This window comes from Bos taurus, chromosome 29 (genome assembly GCF_002263795.3).
Source record: "Bos taurus isolate L1 Dominette 01449 registration number 42190680 breed Hereford chromosome 29, ARS-UCD2.0, whole genome shotgun sequence".
NCBI classification, from domain to species: Eukaryota; Metazoa; Chordata; class Mammalia; order Artiodactyla; family Bovidae; genus Bos; species Bos taurus.
Window position 1 is genome coordinate 4,842,340 of NC_037356.1, and position 20,183 is coordinate 4,862,522.

Sequence of the window (20,183 nt, forward strand, 5' to 3'; positions counted from 1 at the left end):
TCCAAATACTGCCCTGTTTGGCCCCTAAATCAATAAAGTGTGCTAGAAGTTTGTGTAAATTAAAAAAAAAAAAAGAGCAATAAGTTGTGGAAGAGGACTAGGAAATGTAAGATAAGTAAGGGTTGTTTACTAAGAGGCGTCCTCCAAACTCATTTCAGTGCTATCTCGGGTCTTCCTGATACAGGAGAGGGAACACCTTTACAAATGGAAATGTATAATACCTTTGTAAGGGGAAATTTATGTCCTGCTCTCAGGCAGGAGGATGGAGGGTAGCAAGCTTGTGTTTGTTGTTTTCCAATCGCCTTCAGCTCATCCCTATGCCAAAATGGCATTTTTTTGGAAGGTGGAATATTCCGATCCCCTTCAATGCCAATAAGGTTTTGGAATATCTAAAGGAACAACAAAACCTATTAGAAAGTCTAGAGAGGATGGGTGTAAGAAAATGCTCTCATTCTCTGTTGATTGCTACACTGAGTATATAATTTATGTATCAAAGTTATTTAAAATAACATATCCCCCAATTTAGCAACCCTACTTCCTAGAATATATTTAGAGGCAATAACCAGATATATGTACAAAACTGTGTCTCTATATATTTGTTAATCAAAGTCAATTTTATAATAGCAATAAACTAGGGGGAAAAACTAGTTTATTTAGAAAAACTAGTTTATTTAGAAAAACTGTGTGACCCCAAGGACGGCAGTCCACCAGGCTCCTCTGTCCACGGGATTCTCTAGGCAAGAACTGGAGTGGGTTGCCATTTCCTTCTCCAGTGAATAACAATGGAATACTGTAAAAAGTTTTGGGCTTCCCAGGTAGCACAAGTGGTAAAGAGCCCACCTACCTATGCAGAAGACATAAAAAACATAGTTTTGATCCCTGGGTAGGAAAGAACTCCTGGAGGAGGGCATGGCAACCCACTCCAGTATTCTTGCCTGGAGAATCCTAGGGACAGGGGAGCCTGGTGGGCTACAGTCCATGGGGTCTCAAAGAGTTGGACAGGACTGAGATGACTTAGCATGCATGTACGCACTGTAAAAGATTTAGGCATGTTCTCAATACCAACAAGAACTTGAAATATTGCCACTATATAACCCACAACTCTGAAAAATAGATCAATTTCACAGTACATGTCCATAGAGAGTGGGCAGAGTGTCAGAACAATGGGGAAAAATCTTGACCTTCAGCTCCATCCTCTTTTCTAGTGAGTTTGCATGCACGTGCCTGCTAAGTTGCTTCAGCTGTGTCTGACTCTTGTGACGATATGGGCTCTAGCCCACCAGGTGCCTCTGCCCATGGGATTCTCCAGGCAAGAATAAGGAGTGGGTTGCCACACCCTCCTCCAGGGGATCTTCCCAACTCAGGGATGGAACCTGAGTCTCCTGTGGTTGCTCCCTTGCACATGGATTCTTTACCACTTTACCACTGAGTCACTGGGGAAGCCCTCTAGTAAGTTTATAGAATATCAAATAAAATCCCATCACATGGGTTAATCAAATGTTTTACTCTTAAATGAAAGTCTAGGAACTTTGCTGGTGGTTCAGTGGTTAAGACTCTGAGCTCCCAGTGCAGAGGACCCGGATTCAGTCCATGATCAGGGAACTAAACCTCACATGCTGCAACTATGAGTTTGCATGGCACAACTAAACATCACGCATCCCACTACTCACCTGGTGCAGCCAAATAGATAAATATCAGAAAAAACAAGTCTAATATAGTGGTTTCCAACATTGCTCTTCAACTAGGATGTGATTTTTATCTTGTGACGCATTTTGAAAACGTTGATCTCTCTGTGATGACAATGGTGTGAAAAAAATTTACCTACTCCTTGGGGTTGTAAGTAGGAAATCTGAAAAAACAACAGCAATAGCATTAAAAAGTCATTCCAAATTTTATTTGTAAAGGTGGAATTGTTTAAATATTTTGTAAAACCGCATCTATAGACCAGCCTACAGGAAGGTTTAATTTTCTCCATGGTGTTTGCTCTGGATCTCAGGGGTGGTCCTACTCCTTTCCCTGTCATTTTATATGTGTGTGTTCAGTCGCTCAGTTATGACTGACTCTTTGTGACTCCATGGACTGTAGCCCACCTGGCTCCTCTGTCCATGGAATTTTCCAGGCAAGAATATTGGAGTGAGTTGCCATTTCCCACTCAAGGGGATCTTCCTGCCCCAGGGATGGAACCCACATCTCCTACATTGACAGCTGGGTGCCACCTGGGAAGCCCAGCGTAATAATTCAGGTTAAAGACCTCAAAACAAATGGTCAGGCTCAGAAACATTCAATCAGGTTGCCTATTTTATTTCTTTTAAACAAAATTAGATATTTACAAGAATATCAACATCATACTTCTTTTTTTTAATTAATTAATTAATTTATTTTTTTACTTTATAATATTGTATTTGTGTTTTGTTTTGCTAGAGACGGAGAAGGCAATGGCACCCCACTCCAGTACTCTTGCCTGGAAAATCCCATGGACGGAGGAGCCAGGTGGGCTGCAGTCCATGGGATCGCTAAGAGTCAGACATGACTGAGTGACTTCACTTTCACTTTTCACTTTCATGCACTGGAGAAGGAAACAGCAACCCACTCCAGTGTTCTTGCCTGGAGAATCCCAGGGACGGGGCAGCCTGGTGGGCTGCCGTCTATGGGGTCACACAGAGTCGGACACGACTGAAGTGACTTAGCAGTAGCAGTAGCAGTTTGCTGGAGAGGGTGTGGAGAAAAGGGAACCCTCTTACACTGTTGGTGGGAATGCAAACTAATACAGCCACTATGGACAACAGTGTGGAGATTCCTTAAAAAACTGGAAATAGAACTGCCATACAACCCAGCAATCCCACTGCTGGGCATACACACCAAGGAAACCAGAATTGAAAGACATGTGTACCCCAATGTTCATTGCAACATCATACTTCTTAAAGCCAAAGAAACTTGAGAGCTGAAAGGCACCATGTGCTCAACATGTGTTCAGTTGCTTCAGTTATGACTGACTGACTGTGACCCCGTGGACGGTACCTCTCCAGGCTCCTCCATCTATGGGATTTCCCAGGCAAGAATACTGGAGTGGGTTGCCATGTCCTTCTCCAGGGGATCTTCCCCACCCAGGATCGAACCTGGGTCTCCTGTGGTTCCTCCACTGGCAGGCAAACTCTTTACCACTGAGCCACCAGGGAGGCCATGGAGAGTCTCAGAAACTGATGGTGGTACTTGCTTCGGCAGAACATATACTAAAAATTTATAGTAAATGAGATGTCAGTGTAAAGTGTAAATCTTAGAAGAACTTCTTTGCCATTGCACAAGTCCCAGTTATCTTCCACAGTACCCTCTTATTGAGCCACTTTTTCCTAAAATAAGTATTAATAATTTCTGTCCTCACCCTTTACTTCAGCACTTCCAGGACTTCTCGTCCTGGAATTTTAGCCCTGCCCATTCCCTCCCCGATGTGGGGTTGAACCATCACAGTGCTGTCAGAGTCAATCTTCCCCTCAATTGGTTGTTCCTGTCAAGCTGTTGTTAGCGGAGTGAGTCTGCTTTTCTCTGTCTCCTCCCTTAATCACTATGAAATGAAATCAATATGAGACATTGCTGGTTTCCATTACTCTGCTTTCTTCATTCTGAAACAATGTATTGCTTTTCTGACATATAGAGCTCCCGTGGAAAGCATGTATGCCTATATCTTAAACTTCTTTTGGCCATTTGTTCTTGCTGCTCAGTCATTAAGTTGTGCCTGACTTTCTGTAACCTCATGGACTGCAGCATATCAGGCTTCCCTTCAGAATCTCCTGGAGTTTGCTCAAATTCATGTCCATTGAGTCAGTGATGCTATCTAACCTATCTTATCCTCTGCCGCCCTCTTTTCCTTTTGCCTTCAATCTTTCCCAACATCAGGATATAAGGCAGTTCAATTCCAAGGCATATATTGACTTAAACTAGTTGTTTATTAACCTCATCTATTTTTGTGGAAGGTTTTATATAATTTAACTGATGTTTAACTCTCCTTTCCCAAATATTGTTTTAATAGGACAAGAATCTTTGGGGGCAATTTTAAATTGATTCAAAATACTTTACATTTTAATAATTAAACAGTACTTTCCACAAAGTGAATTTAGGATCTTGCCCTAGTCTCTGAAGAAAAATCCTCAGAGGAATTTAATTAAAGATAACCTATTTCCCATATATTACATAAAATTTAATTAAAGAATCAATCTCTGCTTTTGACTCAAAGGGATTGGGCCAAAAGAATTAAAAACCCACATATGTTAAAAAAAAAAATTCTAAAACGTGATGCTTTGTATTCACCAGAAAACTACATTTTTTTTCTCTCTTTTGATATACGTTATCAAAATAAAACCATTCAGGGCAGTAGAACATTTTCACATTACTATTACAATATCAATACCACGAGGTATTGTTGTTGAGTCCTTTTGTTGTCAGTTTAAATATGAAGAAATTGGGCTTCCCTGGTGGCTAGGTGGTAAAGAATCCGCATGCTAATGCAGGAGACACAGGTGTGATCCCTTATCCAGGAAGATCCCACTTGCTGGGGAGCAGCTAAGTCTGTGCCCCCACACTACTGAGCCTGCGCGCTAGAGGCCGGGAGTACCCACCGAGCTCCACGTGCCCAAGAGCCCCGCTCTGCAGCAGGAGACGCGCCCCTGCAGCTCTAGCGCAGCCCCGGCCCATGGCAACAGAGGAAGCTTTTGCAGCAACGAAGACACACCACCGCCAAAAACAAACAAATAGAATGTTTAAAATATACATAAATATGAAGAAATCAAGATCAATTTGTATCGATATGTTGGCTAAAGTCACCAGTACACACAGCAGAACTAGAGATTTCTAACGTAAGACCGGTAATCCTCCCATTACGTCAGTACCCAAGAGTCACCTACGATGAGAAATTGGTCTGTAATATTTGTCCGGATGGGACTCCACAGTATATGAGCCAGCCAACAATATGTAGATTCTCACTCACTGTCATCTGAGTTACAAGTTTAATCATCAGATCTCTTGGTCTGCACCCAAAACAGCTTAACTACCTTGAGCTACTTATTCACTCTACTTTACTCCTCTGCCACGTAAGTTTCTAAATGTTCAAATACTTTTCAGTTTCATCTCCCAATATAACCAGCTTTCTAACTCCTTTGTAAATTAAACCTTCAGATGCTGTATCTCATTCTGTTGCTGCTGCTGCTAAGTCGCTTCAGTCGTGTCGGACTCTGTGCGACCCCATGGACGGCAGCCCACCAGGCTTCCCTGTCCCTGGGATTTTCCAGGCAAGAACACTGGAGTGAGTTGCCATTTCCTTCTCCAATGCATGAAAGTGAAAAGTGAGAGTAAAGTCGCTCAGTCGTGTCTGACTCTTTGCGACCCCATGGACTGCAGCCCACCAGGCTCCTCTGTCCATGGAATTTCCAGGTAAGAGTACTGGAGTGGGGTGCCATTGGTAGTTCTCATATCCTTGCAGTGTTTCTTTCCAAAGAATATACTATCCGTTGCAGTCTTAACCTGACAATGAACTTGAGTAGGGGGAAAGATGATACTTACTTCTTTAAAATATATACAAATTTCTGCATATTTGAATATGTGCAAGTTCTTAAATTTTAATAATTCTTTGAGGGAAATTTTTTATTTTTCCAAAAAACACTTAATTTCATCTTAGTTGTAAGGCAGCGTTCATCATGGTAGGAATATTGGGGAGCTGGAGAGAAAGAAAACATTGCTCAATGCATATACGAAAGAAAAAGTAAAAGAAAGAAAGGCAGAGGAATACATTTTTCACTTATTGAAAAACATTTTTTGAGCACCTACTGTGTGAGATACCATGTATTACCTTATAGAACACTTAAAAGAATGCAAATTACTTTCAAAAACATTGTCTAATTCAATAATAATTTATTAAAATCTGAATATTTACTAATGAATAAAATCTTTTAATGTTACCTTATTAGAGTTTCTAGATTCACAATTGATACAGGGAAAAAATAAATCTTAACAGATAATGACTAAAGTTTGCAAAAAGTGATTGCTAAAGCTGAGCTCTTGAAACTGAATCCTGGCAAAAAATTCTCAGAGGTATAAGGTACAGCTGTGCATTCAAACCTGAAATCACTACATCAGCTAATTTTAGACTATACTTATCAGTAATAATGGTATGTCATTGTTCTCATTTTTTCATTCTATATTACCCATGATTCCTGCTGTGACAGCTAAATTGTTCTCAAATTTACCATAGTCAAAAAAGTTTAAATTACACATGTGTATGATATTGTTTCTAGAACTTAAGAAAATTGATGATGATGATGATGGAGAGCTTACTCCTGACTTTTGACAAGTTTAGATTGAACTACAGCCAAAAAAGATTTTCAAAGTGTATAATAACAGCGCTTTTTAGATATACAAGGAAACAACTTTTATCACATTTCATGAAGTCCCCATTCACTTGGAATAAACTGGATATTAATTATATGTATATATTTTTTATGCTACTATTATATTTATTACTCTTTTGAGACTGTTTTAATGAACATAGCAGAATAGTAACCTAGAAGGCTCAAATTTCCCATCTTATGTTTCATCCAGAGAGGTTAGCCAATACTAGGACTAGTTTCACTCAACTTTGGTTGGTTAATTACTTGTTTTGCTCGCCAGCTGCACACTATTTGAGGGTCATATATGTGAAAATAAGAAAATAAAGACAGGATTGTAGATGAGGTCCAACTGATCATGTTTTTCCCCTGTCCCATGATACCTTTCATTAAAATCTACTTATTTTATTTGGGCTTATTCAATTGGTAAAAAATCAGAAATAATAGCATCTGAGAATTTTACTTACTGTGATTATAAACATATAAAGATTTCCTGTTTAATCTTCCCAATAATCCTTACAAATAGGGAATAGATTTTTTTTCCACATAAAGAAAAGAGTCAAAGAAATTATTTGACAAAAGGATAAAGAGCTCAGTTTCAATATTGAATCTATTTGACTTAAAAATCCATTGTCCTTCCTCACTATTAGTCTAGTTTTGACACAAGAGATCCACCACGAAGGTAGTTCAATAATTCAGATGTGGAAGAAAATGTGGCTAGACTACATGAGTCAAGTTGGAAAGACAAAGAATAAGGGAAGGATGATGGCTCATCCTAAGGGTTTTCTAAGAATATTTCAGCATGACTCAAAGTAAGGTAAGGCTCAATATACCTCAGTGACCCACAGAAGTCTGTAACGCAATTTGATTCAAGAAATATGGTTGCTAATTATTGCCCTAATCCCACTTTCCAATCCAAATTACAGCCTGACATGTACTCAAAAGCTTGTTGCATATAATAAGACTATTTAAATTCCATAGTGGATATTATTGCTTCTTTTTTTGTTCATTTCAAAACAGTGTTTTAAATAAGCCTATAAAAATGTATACACATTATATAATAGGCTTGCAAAATAAGCAAAGTCCACTATTTTATAATTTATATCAGGTATGCTTGAGCAGATTTTCTGAAGTGGAAATTCTTACCTTTTAATTTGTTCTTTTTCTCTCTTATTTATTCTAAACTTATTCTCAATTTCACAAAAACCACTCCTGAATGGTCTATTAAGCCAATAACAATTGATCTTGTAATGGTGTAAGTCATGTACCTGGTACTGTTTTAGTCCCTAGAGAAACAGAAGTGAATAAGACGTGGTGGTTGCCCACTGGAAACTCACAGTCTCTTAGGGAGCCTGGTAAATAAATTCAATACAACGAGGTGAGGTCCTTGTATAGATTCTCAGATGCACAATGAGGGAGAAAGGAGAGAGGAGCCACTTGCTTCTTATTCCTGTAATCTTTGCTTTTAAAGCTAGAATTGGCTTTTGACTCTCATATATTACAACTGCTAAGCTAAACTGACTTTGCACATTAATCTGATCACACCTTCCTAGTTTAAATTATATTAACAGTCTCCCATCGTATAAATTAGAACATCTGACCAAGATAGAAGTCTGTATAAATTCTGATCCTTCACTACCTTTCATTTCTCTTTACACTAAAATAAATACCATCAGTTTTGCCATATCACAAAAATATCTTAAAGGCTATTCCTCTTTCTTCTAGCTAACTCCTAGTTAAATTTTCTGATGACTCTTTTTTACTAATATCCTCTTAATTTTAGCTCAAGATTTGCATTCTCTAGGAATTCTTCCTGACCCTAGAGCATGATTTCAGTGCACATAACTTGTGCTCCCAAAGCAGCATGATTATAAGGCTAACAATAAATTGTTGAATTAGTTTTCTATGCTGCATAGTAAATTACCACAAACTTAGCAGTTTAAAACAATTTAAAACAATTTCACATTTATCTAACATTTCCTGTGGATTAGGATTCTGGGCACAGCTAAGTTGCAGGAATACAATCTAGATGTCAGTAGTCAGTAAGTACTGGGTTCTCACTGGGAAGCTCAATGGGGACTTCAAATGCTTACATCTATACTTCAGGCAAAAATGATACCTTTTAAGCGATCAGAGAGTTTACATTCTGAACTTGCTTTTACAGTACAATAAAGAGGTTCAAGTTTGAAATGTAGTTACAGGGAGATAATGTCAGTAGAGTAGATGCAGTCAACACAAGTAATTAATTGATTTGGGCTAAAAATGTGTACAATAGTAGCTATGACATCAGCTGACTTAAATCTACACCCAGGAAGCAGGACTGAATACCTTGGCTCCAGGGATTTCATTCACAGCTGGTGAGACCACTTGAAAAACTTTCATAGAGCTGAATGCATCAAATCATTGACTATAATTCATGATAGATACCCTAGGTTCTCTCCTCTCATGACTGACCCAATGGATGCAGCCACGACACAGCAGTGATGCCACCATTTCTTCAGGTGAAGCTCATACAGGCACGCAGCACAAAGTAGTCCGGGACCAAGCAAGTACCCTGTGATGCACATGTGCAGTGCTGTAAATGATCTCAGCTGTTACATAGCCATTATTTACAGAACGTGGGGTAAGAGCATCTGAACACGCCATCTTATCTACAGTTGTTCTTTCTCTACAGGTGGCTGCTGCTGCTGCTAAGTCGCTTCAGTCGTGTTCGATTCTGTGCGACCCCATAGACGGCAGCCCACCAAGCTCCCCAATCCCTGGGATTCTCCAGGCAAGAACACCAGAGTGGGTTGCCATTTCCTTCTCCAATGCATGAAAGTGAAAAGTCAAAGTGAAGTCGCTCAGTCGTGTCCGACTCTTTGCGATCCCATGGACTGCAGCCTACCAGGCTCCTCCGTCCATGGGATTTTCCAGGCAAGAGTACTGGAGTGGGGTGCCATTGCCTTCTCTGCTACAGGCAGCTAGGAGCCATCTTTTGTCCTTCAAAATTCTCTATCAAGGTAACTAACTCATAAATGGGAATATCTAGCCATGGTGACAGGCATAATAATGAGGAATAAGAGGGTGGATGGAGGTAATAATGCATTCTTCCTGGCTAGTCATAAGTCATTAGTTGATAACTATTGATTGAGTATGTCAATGGTAAAAAATGATTAAAAAAAAAAAAGTTGTTCAATGTGTTCAGAAAGAATTACTCTGCTCTCTGCCTACAACATAGCATCAAAAAAAAAAATCTTTTCATAAACAATAGTAATAATACCATGCATTTACTGAACAATTACTGGACATACTTAGAGTTAGTCAGACATTATCTACTTTAGTTCTCCTTACTAATTATAAGGTATTTTTTACTGCAAATTTACAGATTAAGTATAATGATTATTATGGCATTTTTTGCTCACCAGCCTACCTCCTCCATTCCTCAGATTGACAGCAGCCACTGGAACACAACTTTCATTCCTAGTGTGACCTCATGGATCAATTGAACCTTGTTCTCAAATAATTGTGAATTATTGTGATTATGATTTTGACTTGTTTGGTGGTTAGCTGGCGGATTCACTCTGAGATTTGCCTTTATTTGCAACCCCCTGGAACTCTGTCATTGCTAGAATGGCCTCTTGGTAAGAACTTTTCAAAAATATTTAAAAGTGTGTATTATTACAGCCACCTGTGGCAAGGCAGAGACGATAGGGCAAGATATTCTGAGACAGAACAAAAAGACTGAGGAAAATTAGGCTAAGGAAGAAGACACACAGGGAAATGAGGGATTTCCGCATCTACTAAGGAATCAGAGAGCAACATCATGCTCAGGGATGAATATAGGCCCATAAAAGCCCTCAAGGGATCTTAGACTCAACTTCTGGCTGATATATTAGCACTGAATAAGCAGAAGAAAAAGGCTGAGGCAGAGTTATAACTGTCCTGGCTAAGCATTGGAGTGCTATAACTCAGAACCAATCTACAAAGAATGAGAGGAGTTTTTGCTTTATTTGTTTTACTTTTTGGCTTCAGGAGTTTACAGAAATCTCTGTCCAGTCATTGGCTGACTGCTAAGCTAATGGATTGGAGACTCCATAGCATCATGACAGGAAATACTGTCTTGCAAACAGTTTGGAAAAGTCACTGAAAATCTGGATGACTGCAGACAGAAAGAGCAACAGAGCAAACTTGCTGGGAGTAGGTGGAGGAGGAAAGATCTGAATTTTAGTTATTACATTGTAATATTCAAATTCTCCAGTTTTTAAACAAAATAATTATGAGACAAGGACAACAGAGCTCATTAACAAGAATCAAAGAAATTTCAGAAACCATTCTCAAGGAAGCAGAGACATTGAAGTTACAACTGTCTTAAATATGCTCAAAGAGCTAAAGAAAACCATGGACAAAAATCAAAGGAAAATAGGAAAACTATTACAGAATATACTAATCTTTATCACTAATAGAGAATGTCAATTTGTTGTGTAGTCACTAAGAATCAGTTCTGTGATTCCATGGAACATAGCCTGCCAGGCTCCTCTGTCCATGAGGTTTCCCAGTCAAGAATACTGACGTGGATTGCCATTTCCTTGTCCAAGGGATCTTCCCAACCCAAGGATCAAACCCAGGTCAACTACATTGGCAGGAGAATTCTTTACTATTGAGCCACCAGAGAGGAATATCAGTGAAGACGTACAAATTATAAAAAAGAACCAAATAAATATGCTAGAGTTGAGACACACAAAACTGAAATGAAAATCTCATTACAAGAGCCCAATAATAGATTTGGGCAGGCAAAAGAATCAACAAACTTGAGGATAGGTCAACTGAAACTATCTAGGCTGAGGAGAAGAAAGATAAAAGAATGAAGACAAATGGATAGTTAAAAGCAAATGGGAATAAAATCAAAATGATACACTAGAAAAATTCAGTTAGAAAAACAAAAAGCATTAATGAAAATTCAGGAACAAAAAACATATAAGAAAGCAAATAGAAAAATGGCAGAAGTCCTCTCATTACTAATTACTATAAGTATACATTGAAGTACAATTCGATGCACTAAAAAGCAGAATAGTCCTGTTGTTAAATATTTTCTCTGAAGATATTCAAATATCCAACAAGCTCATGAAAAGAGGCCCAACATCTTTAGTCATTCGGAGAAGGTAATGGCACCCCACTCCAGTACTCTTGCCTGGAGAATCCCAAGGACAGGGGAGCCTGGTGGGCTACGGTCTATGGGGTCACATAGAGCCAGATATGATTGAAGTGACTTGGCGGCAGCAGCAGCAGCATCCTTAGTCATTAAGCAAATGCAAATCAAAACCATAATAAGATACCACTTCACACCCAGTAGAACAACTACGAAAACATGGGAAATAGCAAGCATTAGTGAGAATGCAGAAAAACTGGAACTTTTCTTATTACTGGTGGGAATGTAAAGTTATGCAGCTATTGCAGAAAACACTTTAGTCATTCCTGTTTAAACAAAGAATTACCTTGTGTTCCAGCAATTTCACTTCTGAGTGTGTACCCAAGAGAAATGAAAACAGGTGTTCAAACAAAAACTTGGACATGAATGTTCATAGCAGCACTATAGCCAAATCAAGGAAATGACCCAAAGGTCCATCAACTGATTAATGAATATGCCAAACATGGGATATTTGGATAATGGAATATCACTCAGCCATAAAAAAGAATGAAATACTGATACATATTACAGAATGAATGAACCTTGTAAACATTAGGCTAAGTGAAAGAAACCAGATGAAAAAGCCAACACGTGTGATTCCATTTATATAAATATTAACAATAAGCAAATCCATAGAGACAGGAAGCAGATTAGTGGTCGCAAAGGCTTGGAGGTAGAAGGTATTGAAGAGGAGTGCTAAATATATGTGAAGTTTCCTATTGGAGTGGTGAAAAATACTCTGGAATTAAATAGTAGTGATAGGTGTACAACTTTGTAAATGTACTGTCACTAAAGTTGAATTACATCATATTTTAACACCCTAAAAAATTTGAAACAAGTTAAAAGAAAGAGCAATATAAACAATTTGATAATTTCTTAGAGGAAGACAGCATGGAGATATTACAGACTCAGAAAAATAATACAAAATCAAGCCTTATTACTTATTAGTTGCTACCATTTATTAATAAATATTTTATGGAGATTAAGTAAAACAAAAATATATGAAAATTTACCAATGTAGAACTTGACCCATGGAAAGGTTTCTATACCTATGGATTGAATCTAAACTTCTTTAAAGATATTTTGATGTTACTGCTTCAGGGGCATTTTTGTATAATTATCCTGTATTGTTAAATAACTGTATAATTATCCAGTTATTTAACAGAGCTGTTATAGATGAATCTAAACTTCTTTGAAGATATTTTGATGTTACTGCTTCAGGGGCATTTTTGTATAATTATCCTGTATTATTAAATAACTATAATTATCCAGTTATTTAACAGAGCTGTTATAGATGTACTGGGTCCAAAGTCAGACTGATATTGCCCAAGTTTAAATCTGGGTTCTTTTATTCAGTAACCTTCAGACATTTGCTTTACCTCTCTCTGCCTCAGTTTTCTCATTTATAAAATAGGGATAAGCACAGCATTTTACTTTCAAAGGAATGAGAATTATAGTGGTATATGTTTGACAAAGTTGTCACACAATACTAGGCTCTAAAATCAGCCTTCAACAGATGTTTTTCTTATCACCATCATCATCATTATTACAAAGATTGACTTTTCTACTGTCAAGTCCCACTCCTTATTGATAAGAAGAAAAAAATAGTTCACACTTTAAAAAATTTTGTATTGAAGTATAGTTGATCCACAATGCTGTGTTAGTTTCAAGTGTACAGCAGAGTGATTCAGTTATATGTGTGTGTGTGTGTGTGTGTATACATATATATCTTCTTTTTTAGATAATTTTCCATTATATATTACTAGAAGATATTGAATATAGTTCCCTGTGCTATACTGTCATTCTTGTTGTTTTTACTTATATATATTAGTGTGTATCTGTTAAACCCAAACTTCTAATTTATCCTTCCCCATCCCCTCTTTCCCTTTGGGTAGCCATGAGATTGTGGTCTGTGTCCATAATTCACACTTTGAATGGGAAGGTAGATTATCTCAATGAAACCATTTCTTTCCTCATTCCAAGTAGGAAATGTTCCTTCCAACTGGTTTCTGTACTTTCTGTTTTGCTTCCTGAAACCTATATCCTCACCCTAACCGAATTCTCCAGTCCAGTGGTGTAGCCTGTCCAGATATTTATTTCTATTGTTCTTTAGGACAATATCCATAATTGCTCTTTCTTGGGTTCATGAACCAATGACCCTTGCATTACCTCCATTTTGTCTGGGACAAATTCATAAATTGCTGCTTTTTTAGGAGAAAAGGTAAGACATGCTGAACCACCAGGTCTTTGAGTCCTGAAATTAACTCTATGGTTTTATTTTAAAAAAAATTTTGGTGAATTCAAAATTTTCTAGTTGTAAAAACAATGAAAGTGATAACTCATATCCAGAATAGTCTATTTATCTCATCACGACCATCTAGGTGTCACGAACTAGACCATGAATCAGAACAATTTGTTCCACAAAGGTCGGAGTACAAATCCTCAGGTTGTCAAAAAGCAATTTCTCAACAGGCCAACTGAGAAGATAATTCAATAAAGCTTAGAAACTTGTTGAAATCTGTCCCCTTGCTACACTCCTTGCTGAGAAATATATTTAGAAGGTTCTAAGAAAACAAAAAGCTTGTCAGAACATACCCAGGGAAAAACCATAACAGAAGTATAAAATATTAGCATGCTCCAAACACATAAGTTTGAATATTCAGTAGTTAACAAACATATTCTTGAATTTTACTCTAAGCAGTGATGAAAAGCTCAAAACTGTTTACAATTGTTTAAAAAAAATAGGAACATAAGAATAAAACACAAAGTCATATGAGGAAAACACACATTAAAAATCTGCCACGTATTTCCTCAGAGTACCACCTAAAGTGGCTGATAATTTAAGAAAATTGTGTGCCCTTAATTCTCCAGTGGCTCAGATGGTAAAGAATCTGCTTGTAACACAAAAGTCAGTCCCTGGATGGGGAAGATCCTCTGGAGAAGAAAATAGCTACCCATTCCACTATTCTTGCCTGAAGAATTCTGTGGACAAAGGAGCGTGGTGGGCTACAGTCCATGGGGTCGCAAAGAGCTGGATACAACTGAGTGACTAACACCTTCATTTTCAAAAATATTCAGAGGATGAGATAGAGGAATCTAGAGCCTATTATACAGAGTGAAGTAAGTCAGAAAGAGAAAGATAATATCGTATGCTAAGGCATATATATATGGAATCTAGAAAAATGGTACTGAAGAATTTATTTGGAGGGCAGCAATGGAGAAAGACATAGAGAATAGACTTATGCACATGGGGAGAGGGGAGGAGAGGGTGAGATATATGTTGAGAGTAACATGGAAACTTACATTACCATATGTAAAATAGACAGCCAACGGGAATTTGCTGTGTGTCTCAGGAAACTCAAACACGGGCTCTGTATCAACCTAAAGGGGTGGGATGGGGGGGGACACGGGAGGGAGGTTCAAAAGAGAGGGGATATATGTATACCTATGGCTGATTCATGTTGAGGTTTGATAGAAAACAACAAAATTTTGTAAAGCAATTATCCTTTAATTGAAAAATAAATAAATTTTTACAATACTCAGAGGAAAGCAAAATAAAAGAATAATGAAATACCATTTTCAATGATAATTGCAATCTATGATTCTTAAGTGATACTATGGGGAATTTCCAAATATACAAAATAGATAAAATACCATGAACTTCAATATAGTCATCATCCAGCTTCACCAATTATCAACTCATGCACGTTTCATTTCATCTCTCCTCCTGTCATCTTTTCCAACTCATATTTAACTGAAGCAAATTCTAGCCTTCAAGTCATTTCATTAAAAGCACATATTTTTTTATGTATCTCAAGTATATGGTGTTGGGGGAAGTACACCCTGAGTTCACCTCCTCCCATGCACACACCAAAATTGCAACTATTTACACAGCAAGTATCAATAAGAATGACTGGATAACTGGCAGAAAAGATTTTGCATAACTAAAGACATAAAGATAGAGGGAAGGAGTCACAATTTTCCATAGATTGGGGTACTTTCACGACAAACACTAAATCGGTTAGAAGCCACTGAACAACATACAAACAGGAATTTCTGGATACTTTGGTTTGTATAGTCATCTAATATGGGTAGCATTACAAAATTGTATACACACACACTCATATATTCCTCCCTTGGTGTCTGTGGGGGACTGGTTCCAAGACCCACCATGGATACCAAAATCCATATATGCTCAAGTTCCATCGTCATCCCACTGTAGTTCCAAATCCTCAGATTCAACCAAAGTGGATCATGTGGTACTGTGTTTATTTATTGAAAAAAATCCACATACAAGTGGACACATGCCATTCTGATCAAGGGTTAATTGTGTATATACATGTGTGTACAATTTTTTTCTTGCCTTTTCACTGAGCATTAATATGTGAAAAATCTGTCAGTTCAGTTCAGTTGCTGAGTCGTGTCCGACTCTGTGACCCCATGGATTGCAAAATGACAGGCTCCCCTGTCCATCACCAATTCCCGCAGTTTACTCAAACTCATGTCCATCGAGTCGGTGATGCCATCTAACCATCTCATCCTCTGTTGTCCCCTTCTCCTCCCACCTTCAGTCTTTCCCAGCATCAGGGTCTTTTCAAATAAGTCAGTTCTTCCCATCAGGTAGCCGAAGTATTGGAGCCCCAGCTTCCGCATCAGTCCTTCCAATGAATATTTAGGACTGATTTCCTTTAGGATGGACTGGTTGGATCTCCTTGCAGTCCAAGGGACTCTCAAGAGTCTTCTCCAACACCATAGTTCAAAACCATCAATTATTTGCACTCAGCTTTCTTTTTAGTCCAACTCTCACATCCATACATGACTACTGGAAAAACCATACCTTTGACTAGATGGACCTTTGCTCGCAAAGGAATGTCTCTGCTTCTTAATATGCTGTCTAGGTTGGTCATAACATTTCTTCCAAGGAGCAAGTATCTTTTTGTTTCATGGCTGCAGTCACCATCTGCAGTGATTTTGGAGCCCAAAAATAGTCTGTCACTGTTTCCACTATTTCCCCATCTATTTACCATGAAGTGATGGGACTAGATGCCATGATCTTAGTTTTCTGAATGTTGAGCTTTAAGCTAACTTAACAAACCTTCAGTTTGTTGGGATAGAAAAGACATAGAGGAAGGAACCAGGAAAACATGGGTTCAGAAATGCAGTCTTACTCCTCTCATTTCTCAAAGAAAAGGAGCATGGGGAATAGTTTGTTCAAAGCCTTTCTGATCCTCTTAGGAGACCAATTGATTCAAGCACGCAATACTGGGCTCTTAAAAGATTAATAGAGATTGTTTATTTGTGACTACGGATCAAAAAAATGACAAGGCATAGCCCTGTTGCATGCTACCCTAAACATTTGCTCTTGGGCTCAGCTCATGTTGCTTTCAGATGTGAGCATTCATCTGGATGAATGTGGACGGTAAGAATGCAGTATTAGTGACTGCTTCTGAACCATCCATGGCTTCAGTACTGCTGGCATCAAATGCTAAATGCTGTCTTTATCTTCTTTTTTGTTGTTGTTTATTTAATTTCAAATGTGAATTACAGAACACAAACAAAAATTCATGCTGAGCAAAAACATGTAGAACAAATAATCACCACAAATTAAACATCCATGTACACACCTCCTTGGACAAGAAACAGAGATCTTCTGACTTCAGAACTCCCCTCTTTTGAATCCAAATTACTACCCCTTGTATCTCCATAGGTCATAATTATCTTATCTTTTATAGCAAATCACTCTCTTTTTTTTTTATATAATGTTACTGCTTTCCCTTTTACATTTACATGTAAACTCCCTTTGGAATATAGGGAGGGATGACAACAGATTCTGTTACAAGAGGTATGAAATATATATATATATATATATATTTTACTTTTATTTTGAAACAATCTTAAGTAGTAATAAAAAGTTTCACATATACCTCATTCACATTCTCCCCATGTTAATATTCTACCACATTAGTTTTTTCAGGAGAGAAAGTACGAAAAATAGAGAGAGAGATACCCAAAGTAAGAAACCTTGAGTCCAAGCTGTAGACATCATGCCCTTTCTCCCTACATATTTTAATTGCAAAATACATTATTTTATATAACCACTGAACATCAAGTTAGTACAGTGTAATTGATATAGTTCAATATTCCACCCTACAGATAGTATTCAATTTTTGACAATTAACCCATTAATTTCCTTTATATAAAAAATAGTATTGCATTTAATGGTTATAGATCCTTAGTCTCCTTATAGCTGGAAACATACTTCGGTCACTTTTTGTCTTTCATGACCTTGATATTTTTGAAGAGATAAACACAGTTCATAGAATGTTCCCTAATTTAGGTCTGTCTATAATTTTCTCATGATTAGATTCATTTTATGCATTTTTAGCAGGAATACCAACCATGGAAGTGATGTTGTGCCTTAACCGCACATGTCGGGGGCGTGTGTTACACTATCTGTCCCATGGCTGGTGATGTTATATTCGGTCACTTGGTCAAGGTGACATTGGTCAAGTTTTCCCATCATAACAATATGTCTCTTTTTCTTTTTTTAATTAATATATATCCTGTCAGAAGGTGCTTTTGAAATTACTTGGATATATTTTTTCTCATCAAACTCTCACTTTCTAGTTTTAGCAAGTACTTGCCCAGTATTGCAATAGTGGTTGCCAATCCTGATGGTTTTTTTGTCCCATCATTTCTTCTGCAATTAATAATTTGCATTCTATTGTAAGGAGAATATTTCTTTCTCTACATTTAATTTAGTTATTCATTTATTTATATTAATATAGACTTATACTATTTTTATTCTGAGTAATGACCCACTAATATACCTATTTCTTTTGATCTTGATTTGATCGATGGTGGCCCTTGAAGTCTGGCTTCTGTGCTTTTTGACATGCTTCCATAATTTTAAATGCCTCCTTGTTTTCTGATAAAGCAAGATGTTCTACATTCATCATGCACTCTGCCAGGCCTAGCCCTGGAGTCAGGCTTGTTTCCAATGAGCTTGGATGTCCTATGTGAGAGAATGGAATTTAGAATTTTATATTGTTCTCTCTCTCTTTATCATTCTATCTACCTAACAATCTAAGCATGAATTCATATGGATACTTAAATTTTCAATTAGCTGTCACAAATCTAGAAAGATTTGTTCTAGACTTTGCATATTTCTAATCCCCTTTTCTAACAGTGAAAAATCCGGTTCCTTCTACATAAGAATCTATGTTCCACCTTAGAGTACATATTTAATTTGAGAATCCCTAACCCATATCTCTATTTAAAAATTTGATGTTGTTTACAGTTTGATTCTTTTTCTTTTTTAGCTCAATGGTACATAGTAAAAATATTTGCTCTAGTGTTACTTGGGCAAGTCTTTCCTTCATCCTTTACAGATGTGACTAATTTATACATTTGAAACACAATCTGATTCATCTGTTTCTGTTTGTAATCCCTTGTTGATTTAATTTCTTAAAAAAAAAAAAAAATGACTTGGCTCTAACAGTCAAAATTGTACAAAAAGTCTCACTCAGAGGAGTGAGAGAGCACTCCGCCTCTGCTCTGTTCCTCTAGGTGATCTTATTCCTACACACCTTCTATGGACAACTAACAGCATGTTTGTGACTTACTGTTTCTGATTTGTTTTGGGGTTTCTTCTGTTGGGGAGGGTTGCAAAAGTGAATAGATATGGTATATTTCCTTATTCTTACCATTTTACTTACACTTTTCTTCCTTATTTGACAATTTATTTTGAAAATTCTATCCATCGGTACACTTTCTCACTGTCTAATTTTCATTGTGATTTTATTTAACCTTCAGTGTTAGCCTTTTATCACAGTTTCAAAATGTTGGGGATTCAGGATTTATTTTCTAATTAGCTTTTTGGTGCATGATTTCTAGATTAATTATATAATAGAGGATATATGGAACTTCCCTGATGACTCAGTGGTAAAGAATCTGCCTGCAATGCAGGATACCCAGGTTCGATCCCTGGGTTGGGAAGAGTCCCTGGAGGAAGGCATGGCAACCCACTGTAGTACTCTTGTCTGGAGAATTCCATCAACAGAGGAGCCTGGCAGGCTGCAGTCCATGGGGTCACAAGGGTCGGACATGACTGAAGCGACTAAGCAGCAGCAGCAGCAGCAGAGGATATACATTCTGTGGGCTTTTAATCTTCTGAAATTTGTTAAAACTTTGTTTTGTTGTAAAGTATGTATGGCCGATTTTGGAAAGGTTCTGTGTGTACCCACATATAATGTGAATACTATAGCTGTTGGGCACAGTAGTAAATTTGGCAATGTATGAGGATTAAACTAGTAGGTAAATTAGTTAAATTAGTAGGTAAAAAACCCAGGTCTACAGGAAGTATAAGGAGGGTTCGCAATCCCAGATCACAGACCAGTACTGGCCTGTGGCCTGACAGTACCTGGCCTCGCGGCTGGAGATAAGCCATGGTCAAGCAAGCGAAACTTTCTTTGTATCTACAGCGGCTCCGCACCGCTCACGTGGCTGCCTGAACGCCGGCTCCTGTCGGATCAGCCTTGGCATTAGGTGGTCAGAGGAGTGCCAACTCTACCGTGAGCTGCAAACGCAGGGGATCTAGGTTGTGTGCTGCTTAAGAGAATCTAACGCCTGAAGATCTGAGGCGG

General features: G+C 37.8%; 1 long non-coding RNA gene across 1 annotated transcript; it reads right to left on the minus strand.

The window, feature by feature from the left end:
- Positions 1-5,590: 5,590 nt before the first annotated feature.
- LOC132344227 (uncharacterized) lies at positions 5,591-18,593 on the minus strand. Its single transcript, XR_009493402.1, has 2 exons — positions 18,369-18,593; positions 5,591-5,704 (listed from the first exon to the last, which is right to left on the minus strand). It is a non-coding gene; the product is annotated as an uncharacterized lncRNA (long non-coding RNA).
- Positions 18,594-20,183: the final 1,590 nt, after the last annotated feature.